Genomic DNA, 14,722 nt, shown 5'->3' on the forward strand with positions numbered 1-14,722 from the left:
ATGAGAAAGAGGTAAACAGCCATTTAGCCAGGAGTTTTGAAGGGAGGAGAGGGAAGAGAACAAGAAAGACAGGAATAATGGAATGAAGGATCGAAAGATTGTAGATAGGAATATTAATGGGGAGAGGAGAACATGGAGGCAGAAGGAGAAGATGTTTAGCTAGGAGTTGCTGGGAGCAGGGACAGAAATCAAAAATTGTAGAAATGAGGAATCCAATTTCTAAGCAAAAGAAAGGTCCTTATACTGTACCAGACATTTTGCAAACTATGTGTTCTTTAGATGAAAAAATGAAATTGTAGTGCAGCTTCAAACATTTCAATTCAGATACAAAAGGTGGAAACAAGTGGGAATGCTAATCGTAACAAAGCAAATGCTAGAAAGCAGCAGTCAAAGCTGTTGTACAACTTCTTGCACAAAAGAAACAGTGTGGAAGACCATCTTAACACCAACTCTAAAAACGCACAGCCTCTAGTACAGAATTGAGCACATGGTTGGAAGCCATCCAATTTCTCCCCAAACTTTAAGTTTATTTTATCAATTATCAAAGAAATTAATTAAAACAACAATTTGCAGGAATTGAAATAAGCCAAGGATTAAGTGGGAGGAGGAGACAAAAACTGAGTCATTTTTAGGGAGTTTTAAAAAGTCAGGGTTAATCAGAACTGATCCTGTCAAATCAGGACAGTTAGAGAGTATACAAGTTGAGTGTCCCTTATTAGAAATGTTTGGGACCAAAAGTGTTCTGTATTTTGGGAATTTTGGAATACCATGTTCCCTCACTTATTGTGGGGGTTACGTTCCAGGACCACCCACAATAAGTGAAAATCCACAAAGTAGGGGCGCTATATTTATTTAAATATTTACACATTATATTAGTAGCTAGGTGGCCTTTCTCCCCTTCACAAGCCTTCTTCCTGGGCTTCTTCTTGGCGGCCTCCTCTCCGGTGCCTGCCAGTTTCCCTTTTGCGCATGTGCTTCCCTCTCGTCAGCATCCAGAGTGGCCCAGCTGGACACCGAAGAGAGGGAGGGTGCATGTGCAAAAGGGAAACTGGCACCTTTTGTGCATGTGCCACCACTCAGAAAAAAACCACAAAGCAGTGAGGGAGCAAAAAGTGAACCACTAAATAGGGAGGAAACACTGTATATGCGTACATATAATGGATATTTTGGAGATGAGATCCAAGTATAAACATGAAATTGATTTATGTTTCATATACACACCACCTGAAAGTAATGTTATTTTTAGTACTTTCATGGATGAAAAATGTTTGTGTACACTAAACCATCAGAAAGCAAAGCTGCCACTAAAGACCAATTCACACAGAAGTAAATTCAGTGGCATGCATCAATTTAGCTCCAGTCACCCACCAAGCTGGCCGGCTCCCATCAGATGACTCAAGTGTGGCTCCATGGGTGAAGGAGGGTGGAGTAGGAACATGCCGCTGCCAAAGCAACACAGGAGAGCTCCCGTGTTGCCATTGGAATGCATGGGGGGAACCACACGGTCCACGTTCTCTCACACTTCCCTTCATCTGATGGCCCTTAGCTGGAGCCAGGCAATACGGGATGTGAGGCTCTGGATTCCCCACACCCCTCTACCAAGCGGAGCACCTCTGGTAGTTGTGTGACACAAGGTCATATCTCAGCCACCCTTTGGACAATTTTGGAATTCTGGACAAGGAATACTCAGCTTGTATAATCATCTCCTCACTACACTGTCACAAACCTGAATGGTTTCTCTGAAAGCCTCTGTCAGAATGAGCAGTAGCTTTTTGCACACTATTTGCAACTGTATTGTTGTGACAATCTGGGGAATTTGCACTGGCTGGACTGTTTGGACAGAGCAAAGGAAAGTGGTAGAAATCATCTGCAAGAAAGTCAAATTAGCATGTAGAAGGCCTCACAGATACTTGGATCATAACTGGCATGGCCCAGATGAAAAGGTATTAGGAAAAGATGATGCTGTAACAAGGATGATTAAACAAGTGTCAAATGGCAAAGTAATACAGGACTTACAGTAGAGATTTAACAGCCTAAGGCTGAGACTGGTGCCAGCAATTTGTAGCTGAGAATTGGACTGCTATTGTGGACATCCTAAATAGGGTCACTCTATGCAGAATGTAACAGTTCCAGGGGTCAGATGTTTTTAGGTCTCTATTTTTCATGTAGTTTATTTCCTGGTCACCTTTTCTGTAATGTGACACAGAGAAAGTGCAAATGTATTACACTGGTACGTTTGGTACTTGGAAAGCAGCAGGTGTGATCCACATGCATCGCTTATAAAGAGGAACAGAGCTGGTTCCCTTTTATATTTCTCATCATGCTCAGAACCAACAGGGCAGTTTTGAAGGTTGACATTGTTATGCAGAGAGATCTCCTCCAACCTTTTTGCAAGCAAAACTCCTCGACTTCAAATCAAAGGAACAAAACGTAAAAGCTGCCTCAGTTCAAGTTGTTATTACCGGATCTTATTAAGTCTACTGTTCAGAAGCTGCTTTTGTCGCTCTCACAGTTGTACAGCATTTCCATTCTTTTCTGACTAAGTGCAGACAGTTTTAGAATCACAGCATTGGAAGGACCTTTTGGGGTGGAGGGACAGCTTTTATTCAGCATCTCCACACACGCACACACCTAACTACACTAACACATTTTCAGCTGAAAAGAAGCCATAATGGGATCCAGAAGCAATTAGAAGACCTTCTAGTTTTCAATGCCTGTTTTGCAGGGTTCCTTGCAAGCTAGGGAGTTGTGAATATTTGTTGTTGTGTGCCTTCAATTTGTGAGTTTTAGCAACTCTAAGGGGAACCTATCACGTGGTTTTCTTGGCAATATTTGTTCAGAAGAGATTAGCTATTGCATTTCTCTGACACTGAGAGGATGTGACTTGCCTCAAATCACCCAGTGGGCTCCATGGCCAAACAGGATTTGTACAGAGTCATAGTCCAATGCTCAAACCACCGCACCAAGCTTGGTCCATAGTTCTGAATATGGATGGTGTCAAATAGCCACTTTAAGAGCTGTTTGTGCAGTTTGCTATTTGAGTCCCTTTTCTGGGAAAGTCTTGGGGGACCTGGGAGCTTCAAAATAGACCTTAGGGAAAGCATGTGGCCTTTGATCTGTGCTTTCCCTACTCCTAAACACATACGTGCAGTATCTGTAATACAGGAGGCAACCACAACATACATGATTGGGACTTGGAACATTACTTTTAAAATTAGTAGAGCTTAGGAGAGTACCCAAAATAGAGAGTGTGCTACCACCTGGGGGCGGGGGAGAGAGAAAATTAACAAAACTGTAGCTGAAATTTGAGGAGGACTACACTCCTATACATGTTTAGTGGGAGAAAGTTCTACCGAATTTGGTGGGGCTTACCCAAACCACTGGAGGCCCTGATGGCGCAGCGGGTTAAGTAGATCAATAGGTACCGCTTCAGCGGGAAGGTAACGGCGTTCCATGCAGTCATGCTGGCCACATGAACTTGGAGTGTCTACAGACAACGCCGACGGCTCTTCAGCTTAGAAATAGAGATGAGAACCAACCCCCAGAGCCGGGGAAAACTTTTAAACCCAAAGAGTATTTCACTGCAACACGATCATTAATCAGAAATTTATACTGGTTCTTTTAAACTGAATTAGAGTTCTTTACAAAATTACGTATCTTTGATTTAAATTGGCATTACAGGAAGTGCAATTTTCTCAGGCACTTGACTTGCTTGAGTGCTATTGTTACAGAACAAAGTCTACTTTTAAATATGATGGTGGAGATGCTTGGATCCATCTCTGTTACTTTCAGCTTCTTCCTATTTGGTGACATATGTTCTGTGTTGCTGCAATCTTTCCAGAACACCTATACCTGAGACAGTGGTTGAAGTAACTCCTAAAAACAATGTCATGAATTTAGTTGTCTGAGAACACTGACAAATGGACAGGATTGTTTATGTGGATTCCTTGCATCTTACATGACCTAGGCACAATGGTCAAACGTAATTTTTTGTGGATTGGAACCTAGATCCCGTATACTACTGTAACAGAAAGTGATCTGAAGCAGCTTCTGCCTTTTATTATTAATATATTGACTACACCTGATTACAGTCTAGCAGAAAGGTGAGTGTGTTATATTGCTCCAGGTGACAGCTGTTTTCAATAGTAAACTTTTGAATCTAGCAAACAACTTGTTCAGATAGTGATTTTTCACCTCACATTTATTTTCTCTCAGGATAGGGTGGGTTTAGCTGAACTATGTGGGAAGTCATGGCAGACATGTGCCATGTAAACAAATCTGTCAGCTTCAGACCATTTTCTAAGACCATTCTTCCGGATGAACAAATCCTCCTCCTCTAAAGTTATCTATCTGTGTTGTGTGTATCTTTCTTCCTTTCCCTCTCTCTGTTTTCCTCTGTGGAGAAATAGCAGTAAGACAGTGGTTCTCAACCTGTAGGTCCTTAGATGTTTTGGACTTCAACTCCCAGAAATCCTAACAGCTGGTAAACTGGCTGGGATTTCTGGAAGTTGTAGACCTAAAACATCTGGGAACCCCAGGTGGAGAGCCACTGCAGTAAGGTAAGTTTTCAAGAACATCTGAATTGGCCTGAAGCAGATCTGATTAGAACCTGCTTCAGATCCAGTCCAGATCTGCCCAAAATATGGTTCCCTGATTACAAAGCCTTACCCTGCATTTCAGGGTCTGTTCCCTTTTCTCCAGCTCTTGGGGTGAAAGGGAGGCACTTCAGAGTGGGCGCACTCTCTTGAAAATTGTGTGTGTGTATGCACACATGTTGATATGTGTGGTTGGTTATTTGGTTGTGGTTGTTTGTTGTCAAGTCAACTTTGACTGGTGACAACCGTATGAGTAAATGACCCTCCAACACTCCAGTCATCAGCAGCCCTGCTCTGGTTTAGTAAACCCAGGGCCATTACTTCTCTTATTGAATCAATCAATCTGTAACACAGCTTTACTATTGGCCTTTTTCAATCTGTAACACAGCATTACTATTGGCCAGTTTTCAGAGCATTATCAAATTTTCCATTAAATTGTGCTGTTTCATAGCTTCTAGGTCTGGGAACCATCTATACATATTGCTGTGTATTGCTGAGTCTGCTGTGTATTACTGTAAAAAAAAAGGGTGCTCTACGGTCTCTATGAGCCCTTCCAGACAGGCCCTATATCCCAGGATCTCATCCCAGGTTTTCTGTTTATCCCAGATTATCTGGCAGTGTGGATTCATATAATCCAGATTCAAGCAGTAAATCTGGGATCAAATCCTGGGATATAGGGCTTGTCTGAAAAGGCTCTAAGAGTACGCCCAGCCTGCTCGTCTCCTCCCACTCCCCCCTCAAAAGCATCCCTAAGGACCGTTTCTGAGACTCAGGGTTTTGGCCGAGATGTCAGGAGAACTGGCAATGCTGATATGAAACATTTCAAATTTGATTAAACATTTAGCCAAATTAGTGCACAGCCCTAAGCTTTTATCCATCTAGTTCACACTAGAAACATGGTGTAGATGTAATAATATATCTGTGCTACTTGATTATGTTTACACATGGTGTGATTTGTCACAAACTACCAGAATTATATCTTTGGCAGCTACAAAAAATAACAGTGCAGCTCTAGAAAGACCAACCTCACTCTCTACATAGCACTTGACAGAAAATCTGACTGCCATTTAATCCCTTAGCCCAACGCTTGCTGACAGTTTCAACATAATAATTCTCTGGGGGGGGAAAACTGACCAACACCTGGAGATCTTTCCCTACAACTTAGGCTAAGCAATCTGCATTTTACAATCCAGAAAAGTACTTCCCCTCCATGCAGTACATGTAAATGTGGGAACTAAAGGGCTGCTATTAGTTAAGGCATGTTTGCTAACACACTAAATCCCATTAAGGCAATCAATAACAGCCTGGCCTCCTAGCCTCTTTTTTTCAGACAGGACCTAATGGAGCTTTTGTTTTTATGCACATGGCTGTTTTTCTTGCCATAGAACATAGGTAGGGAATCTAAGGTCTGGTCTCATTGATTTAATTTCAAAAAACCTGAGCAAGTTCATCCTTCAACTGAGCTTCTTTGCAAATGTCAAGGAACAAGGGGAGAAAAAGGGGTGGCAGAGACTGAAAGACAGAGATGCAAGGTAGGTGTGGGTGGGTATTATCAATTCATAATGTTCTTGACTTTCAAGGCATGAATCTGCCACTCCATTCAAATTTGAATAGAAGAGTTTGGTTAAAAGTATTCTTAAATGGGGCATCTGAAGCATAGGTGGCTTAATCTGATCTCAGATTAGCACAGGAATTGATTTTAATTCCAGGTCTCTCCCTAGTCTTTATGGAATAATCAGGCCTGGCCTCAAGCATATGACTACCTGAGGCAGATAGTAATACTATTAGGTACATGTTCTGAACCTGGGTGGCTCTCTGTGTAAACTCAGTTCCCTGATTCATGGTAGATTAATTAGTTCATTTCCAGTGTGCATATAGTGTGCCAACCATGGCACTATTTGTCATAAAAACAGAACACTATTTTATACATTGTGAGAAACTTTCTTCAGTTGGCTGGCAAGGGGCACTTCTCAAAACATAACATATATTTGTCTCAATCTGTTCAGACAATGGCTAGAAGTCTACACCTAGACCAGTGATTCCCAGCCTTGAGTCCTCTGATATTTTTGGACTTCAGCTCTTAACCTGAGCCTCAACCTGAATGGCCGAACTCAGAGTTTCTGGGATTTTCATATTTGTTTAATATGCCCACTCCTAGATGTTCCTGTAACTAGTCTGGCTGCTACATTTTAAACTACTGTAACTGGAGTTTCTGAACTTGGTACTGAATTATCCCAATGTAAAGTGCATTGCAGAAGTCCAACCTTGAGGTGGCCAGCACATGCATTACCATCTTTAGGTCCTTCATATATAGGAAGGGGTGGGGCTGACCAAAGCTGATTGTAAGCATTCCTGACCATCTCATCTACCTTGGCTGACATTTGGAGGGATGGATCCAGGAGTGCTCCCAAGCTGTGAACAGAGTCTTTTCGGGTGAGTGTAACCCCATCCACACCTCTATCCCCAGGTTAGGACCATTAATGGCAAGCACCTCTGTCTTGTCTGAATTCAGTTTCAATTTGTTTTCTTCATCCAGCCCATTACTTCCTCCAGGCATTCATTCAGAGAAGGCATGCTATCCTTAGCTAAAGCTGTTTCTCCTTGGCATATCTTCTAAAATGCCACTGGGAAACCATTCACTTCTTTAGCTGTACTTGGACTCTAGCTCCCATGATCCAGACCATTGACCATGCTGACTGAAACTGATGAGAGTCCAACAACATTTGAAGGTCCACATGTTCCTCAATTTTATTCTAAAAATCTTCATTGGATAATATGAAAATTAATTGTTAATATCTCAATTGATGCTCACCAATATTCTCACAGTCCAGCCAGACATTTTGTTTCCATCTCTCTCTGGAGTTCTTTGTATAATGGGAGCAGAGCTGGCACAAGTATTGTCAATTTCATCTTGAAGCTTTCTTGAAATTATAATTAACATGCTTATGATGTTTTTACTCTTTTTATGTAGTTGTTTTGTCTTTTTTATTTGATTTGCCATTTTGATTTAATTTTCTTGATCTGATTGCTTGTTTATTATTATTGATATTGTATCTTACTTGTTGCAAGCCGCCTCGAATCCCCCTGGGGAGAGGGGGCATGATATAAATAAAGTTTATTTATTTATCTTCAATCTGGATCAAACACTGGGAGAAGAGGGATATTGGAAGTTATATTTTCCATCATTGGAAAGTAGAAGTGTATATTCTGGCTTCTTATTCAGTACTTAATTTGCACCAGCTTTTGTGTAGGTGGTGGCTAGGAAAGGCAAGGAACCACAGCCTAGTTGAGTCAAAAATGGATACAGTGAAGGACTACTGGGAGGTGAACTGGAAGCCAGGTTCTCTTTCTCCTTAACCACCTATTCAACAAAGAATGGGAAGGAAAAGAAAAGGCTGTGGGGTTGGATGTCATGAGAAATATCTCTACCTTAGAGAATCATAGAGTCATAGAGTTGGAAGAGACCTCGAGGGCCATCCAGTCCAATCTCCTGCCAAGGAGCAGGAAAATCACATTTAAAGCACCCCCAACAGATGGCCATCCAGCCTCTGCTTAAAAGCCTCCAAAGAAGGAGCCTCCACCACAGTCCAAGGCAGAGAGTTCCACTGCTGAACAGCTCTCACAGTGAGGAAGTTCTTCCTGATGTTCAGGTGGAATCTCCTTTCCTGTAGTTTGAAGCCATTGTTCCACGTCCTAGTCTCCAGGGCAGCAGAAAACAAGCCTGCTCCCTCTTCCCTATGACTTCTCCAACCTCCCATAATTCATTACTCTCTCAATAAGAAAACACCAAGTGAAAAACGAAGTGCTGGATCTAGACACTATAGTCCTATTTATGCAGGCCAAAATCCCTTTGGGGTTTTTTTTTGCCACCACATCACATTGTTGGCTCATGTTTAACTTGTTGTCCATGAGGACTCAATGAAAATTGAAGTATTGGAAGCAGCCCTAATAAAGAGGGGTATTAGTTTATTTTTGGATTATGACTTCCTAAGAATTCTGGGAGTTTTAGCCCCAACTATTATGGGATCTTCTACTGTCATCCTGCTAAGATGTGAGTGGTGAAAGCAAATGGGGAAGGCCCTTTCAGGGCTACTCTCCAACTCCAATCCCCGCACAATTGAGAAACACACTGAGTATATTTATATACACAGGTGAGATATTTGCCATTTTAAAAGGTATCAGAAAGCCTTGCTGGGGCAATGTGAAGCATAGTCCTAAACTTATGTTTGCCTACTTTTCATTACAATGGCACTTTCTTTGTTATGTTCCATAGAACTCAATGGAACATAACATGGAACCTGGAAGTCATTGGGGAAAGAGGTCAGCGTCTGTCAACATACCGTATAATACTCGAGTATAAGCTGAGTTTTTCAGCCCTATAATAGGGCCGAAAAAGCCTCCCTCAGCTTATACTCGGGTGAGGGTCCTGGTTGGCTTACATTCGGGTCGGCTTATATTCGAGTACATATGGTGCATTTATTCATTTTCTCTATTATTTTTGGTATTATTACATTTATTATTTTACTCTATTACTTATTATTACATTTATTATTTTACTCTGTTTTATTATTAATAATAATATATTTATTATTTCACTCTGATATTATTACATTTATTATTTTACTATATTTATTATTGCATTTATTATTTTACTATATTTATTATTATTATTACATTTATTATTTTACTCTTATTATTAAAAGGATACATAAGCACATTTACATTGAAGAAGATGAGAATAATGATTTCATCAGAGTTGGACAGTCTTATCTTAAATTACAGTTTTATGTAAATATTCAAAAACATTTAACCTACTGATGCCTCAATTAGTGTAATTTTATTGGTATCTATTTTTATTTTGAAATTTACCGCTCTTGGCTTATACTTGAGTCAATGTTTTCCCAGTTTTTTTAGGTAAAATTAGGTGCCTCGGCTTATATTTGGGTCGGCTTATACTTGAGTATATAGGGTACATATCTCGATCCATTTATCTGCTTGACCTAACTTTGACTCCATTTCCCACACAATAATTGTATACTTTTTAAATAAGATTTAAAAAACCATGCTGCTATGGTAAATACTGGGAACATGCCTTAAATTAATTTCCCATTTCCTAAGAGCCATTGAGCCATTTCCCTTATGAATAATATATATATATGACTTTTATTGATTTTAATGAAAACAATCTACCATTACAGATACCACCAAATACACTTACTAAGATTATTATGGTAATAACCATAACCACAAATCATTGCAGTGGATTCTTGGTATCTGATAGGATTTGGTTCAAGGACCTCCTGTGGATAACAACACTGTGGATGCTCAAGTCCCGTTATATACAATGGTAAAGTAAAATAATGTTTAAAATGGCAAAAGTTTTGCTTTTTTGAGATTTAAAAAAATATTTTCAAGCCATGGATTGTATCACTGAAAAAATCCACTAATTGTTTAATTTTTTAAATCTTCAACTGGTTTATCTTTTAAAACTAATGGTAATTTGGCAAAATGAGCAAATTCAGCAACCTTGATAGTCCATTCTTCTCTCATTGATGTTTCCATCCATTTCCATGTTTGAATGTACAATATTCTTATCACTGTTCTCATACATCTCAGAAGCAGACCATATTCTTGTCTAATTCTTTATTCATAATACTCAATAACAACATGTATAGTGTCATTGCAAACAGTACCTTTAAAACCTTTTGAATTTTAAACCAATAACTTTTTGCTATCTTACATGCCTTACATCTTGGCAACTCCAACACTGATTTGAAACATACAGTAGAGTCTCACTTATCCAACATTTGCTTATCCAACGTTCTGGATTATCCAATGCAGTCTGCCTTTTAGTAGTCAATGATTTTGTAGTCAATGTTTTCAATACATTGTGATATTTTGGTACTAAATTTGTAAATACAGTAATTACTATGTAGCATTACTGCATATTGAACTACTTTTTCTGTCAAATTTGTTGTATAACATGATGTTTTGGTGCTTAATTTTTTAAATCATAACCTAATTTGATGTTTAATAGGCTTTTCCTTAATCTCTCCTTATTATCCAACATATTCGCTTATCCAACGTTCTGCCGGCCCGTTTATGTTGGATAAGTGAGACTCTACTGTACTTAGAGATTTTTGACAATTTATTTAGAGTTAGATACAATCTATTCATCATCTTATCGATATTTTCCTTTAAATTACCATACAAAGTATATTCTATATATTGGATTCACATTTTTCCCATGCCTCCATTTGAACATCATGCCCAAATGTTTGGGCCCACTTCATCATATAATTTTGTACTAGGTCATCTTCTGTATCTAATACCAAAGGTATTTAATATTTATAGGCTTTCTGAATTGCATGATCACCTTTTTCCTTTCCAGGAGTGGATTTAAGAGATGATAAGGGTTGTAGGCAAAAACCTCAGGAACCCATGAGATTGGGGAAAATTGACATGTTGGGTCACAGAGATGAATTGGTCCTTTTGATGCATTCTGGGTTAGGTCCAAGTTATTTGATGGACTATGTCTCTCTGTAAGAGGCTGTTGGAAACCAATGATCTTCTGGGGATGGCCTTCTCTTTGTCCCACCGCCCTCTCAAGTGCATTTGGGGGTCTTTTCGGTAGCTGCTCCCAGACACTGGAAACCCCCCCCCCCCCAAGAGAGACCTGTTCCTGCTTGCCTATTGTGAGCAGAACTGGGGATGCTGTGGTGGGATTTTGGGCTGCTGTGTAGTTTTTCAATGTAGTTTTGAATGTATTTATTTTGCATTTTTATTGTATTTTCATTTTTAATGCTTCACAACACAAAAGATTTAATTGTTTTTAATCTTATATTTATATTTTAATGTGTAGGCTCTGTATTTAATTTATATTATGTCATGTGGACTGCTAGCCACCTTGAGTCCCTATATCAGGGGAAAGGTAGGATTAAATAAAAGGTAAATAAAATTCTGCCCATTCTTGTTTAACTTGTGCTTTTTTTACTTTTAAAAATGCTTTCTAATTTGTATCTGTAAAAAGAATGTCAGAACAGACCATGAATTCATGGGTCTGTTCCCAAAAAGGCATGCACCAATCCTGAAATGTCTCCACAACAAGAAGAGAATGGTGTCCCCAAAAAGTCACAGAAGAAGCAGCCTTAGGGTGTGAAGCTAGCTCAGGCATGGGCAAACTTGGGCCCTCCCTCCAGGTGTTTTGGACTCCAACTCCCACCATTCCTCACAGCCTCAGGCCCTTTCCTTTTCCTCCTTAGCCACTTAAGTGGCTGAGGGGGGAAAGGAAGGGGCCTGAGGCTGTGAGGAATGGTGGGAGTTGGAGTCCAAAACACCTGGAGGGAGGGCCCAAGTTTGCCCATGCCTGGGCTAGAAGCCCAAGCCCCCATCCTGGCAGAGTGATGCCTGAGGACCAAGGCCCCCCTCCCTGGAGAGAAGCAGAGGAAGCTGCCCCAGGCTGTGCATGACAGGCCCAGCGCCTGGCGCATTAAGATTACAGAGAGAGCGACTCAGAGTAAAACCGGCTAAAAGGAAAAGAAGCTCTAGGCTCTTGCTATCCTGTTAAAGTCTTTGCAAGGATCAAGATGTCAAGCAATTGGCTTGCTCTGGGCAAATTTCTGGGCACACCAAAGCAGTGAGCTTAGGCACTCAGCTCAGACTCTTCGAACAGGACTCTGTTGTTTACAGGACTTTTTGCCTTCAAATATAAATAAAAAGGGAAAAAAGAGGAGGCATACCCAAATACCCTGAAATCACTTGTTCCTGACTGCTCCTGGAAACTAAGCAGAATGTGGCCTATTTTACACTAGAATCAGGGACTGTGAAGGAATACCCGATGCTCTTGGCTATAGTTCAGAGGGAATTAATTGCACCCCCCCCCCCCCCCCAATGGCTGGATCTACACTGCCAAATAATGTAGTTTGAACTGCATTATATGGTCAGCTTAGCCCCATATAATACAGTTCAGTGCAGTTCAAATCACAATATATGGATCTATACTGACCATATAGTCAGCTTCAGCTTCAGCTTTAGTATTCTATATCTGAGAAAATTCTGTGAAATTCATGGGATGGTGTTGTGCTACAGGTGACTTAAAGGGGCAGCCTTATTTATGTACACACACAAACCCAAGTTCCTAAGAATGGTCTTAAATGACTTTTTTTTTACTATTCTTACAGGATTGGGAGCTGACTTTACTGCCGAAACAAGGGCTCAGCACTAGAGTTCACTTTAAGAATGGAAAAGGTTGTCTTTGAACATATGTCAATGTACCTTTCTCCTCAGTAAAGGTACATTTACAAATACTCAAGGGCAACTTTTTCCATGGGTTGCTGTGAGTTTTCCGGGCTGTATGGCTATGTTCCAGAAGCATTATCTCATGACGTTTCACCCACATCTATGGCAGGCATCCTCAGAGATTGTGAGATGTTGGAAAATCAGCAAGTGGAATGTTCAGGGTGGGAGAAAGAACTCTTGTCTTTTGGAGGCCAGTGTGAATGTTTCAATTGGCCAGCTTGATTAGCATTGAATAGCCTGGCAGCTTCAAAGTCTGGCTGTTTCCTACCTGGGGGAAACCTTTATTGGGAAGTGTTAAGTGGCCCTGATTGTTTCATATCTGGAATTCCCCCGTCTTCTGAATATTGTTCTTCATTTACTGTTCTGATTTAAGAGTTTTTAAATACTGGTAGCCACATTTTGTTCATTTTCATGGTTTCCTCCTTTCTGTTGAAATTGTTCACCTGCTTGTGGATTTCAGTGGCTTCTGTGTGTAGTCTGGCATGGTGATTGTTAGAGTGGTCCAGCATTTCTGTGTTCTCAAATAATATGCTGTGTCCAGGTTGGTTCCTCAAGTGCTCTGCTCTGGCTGACTTCTCTGGTTGAGTTAGTCTGCAGCGCATTTCAGATTCCTTGATTTGTGTCTGCTCATTGCTGCATTTGGTGGTCCCTATATAGACTTGTTCACAGAAGACAGGGGAATCCCAGACAAGAAACAATCAGGGCCAGTTAACACCCCCCAACAAATGATTCCTCCAGGCAGGAAGCTGCCAGGCTATTCAATGCTAATCAAGTTGGCTAATTGCACCATTCACACTTACCTCAAGCAGACAAGAGTTCTTTCTCCCACCCTGGACCTTCCACAGATATATAAACCCTCTTACATAGTTTCCAACAGAACTCACAACCTCTGCCATAGATGTAGGTGAAATGTCAGGAGCGAATGCTTCTGGAACATGGCCATACAGCCCAAAAAACTCACAGCAAGCCAATAAAAGTTTATTTGTAGACCACCCTATTTCCCTGAGGGACTCAGAGCAGTTTCCAATATATATGGCAAACATTCAATGCCAGCAAGGAGAAACGCACAAAGAAAATACAATAACGTAAGTGTGCAAATGTCCTTAGTAAAGGTACATTTACATATGCTCAAAGGCAACTTTTTCCATTCATTCAGTGAACTCTAATGCTGAGCTCTAACATAGGCATCACATAGGCTCACCTCACTATATACAATCATGAGCCATATTATTTTTGCATCCTTTGAGACTGGAGAAGGCATTCGGCCCAACTCCTGTGGCTGTCGATCTACCCTGCAGCCAAGAGACCCTGAGGCCAATCTCAGCTCTGTTTTGATGCGCACTGACAACTCTCCACACTTTGGAGGAAGAGTTGAGAGCAAGTTCTGAAGCCCAGGCTGGGTGGCCGTCTGCGTGGATTGCCGGTATTGTCAGAACGGGGCTGAAGATACAGCCTGGGACAGCTCTAGGGGTCGAGGTTCCCTACCTGCTCTTGCTGGGTGGGCGCGGACTGCTCCAGGAGCGTGACCATGGCCTCGGCGGGAGAAAGACGCCAAAATCCCCAGAGAAGAGAGTCCCCAAGTGTAATCCAGTTCAGGCGCGCCCTTCCCGGCCCATCCGAGGGCGGCTTTCCGAGTCCCCTTCGCAGAGGAGCCTCTCCTTTAGGACGGAGAAAGGCCGCCCTTCTCCTCGGGGTTCAGCACCAGCGGCGGTGGACAGCTCCGGCAGGGAGCGCGGGGTCTCCGCAGCAGTAACAGAAGGCAACAGCGCGCTCCGTCCGTCTCTCCTCTCCTCTCCTCTCCTCGCCTTCTTCCTTCTTTCCTTCCTTCG

The 14,722-nt window shown here is 41.3% G+C and overlaps 1 protein-coding gene across 2 annotated transcripts in view; it reads right to left on the minus strand.

Annotated features, from left to right (window-relative positions):
- The window catches only part of cnga3 (cyclic nucleotide gated channel subunit alpha 3), a 39,645-nt gene extending 24,923 nt beyond the window's left edge, over nucleotides 1–14,722 (minus strand). The window contains exon 1 of one of the 2 annotated variants that reach the window (XM_062975370.1): nucleotides 14,379–14,722. The gene's annotated coding sequence lies outside the window, so the exon portion shown is untranslated. The remainder of the gene's footprint in view (nucleotides 1–14,378) is intronic. The other variant, XM_062975369.1, reaches the window with a different exon arrangement.

This window comes from Anolis carolinensis, chromosome 3 (genome assembly GCF_035594765.1).
Source record: "Anolis carolinensis isolate JA03-04 chromosome 3, rAnoCar3.1.pri, whole genome shotgun sequence".
In the NCBI taxonomy this organism is placed as follows: Eukaryota; Metazoa; Chordata; class Lepidosauria; order Squamata; family Dactyloidae; genus Anolis; species Anolis carolinensis.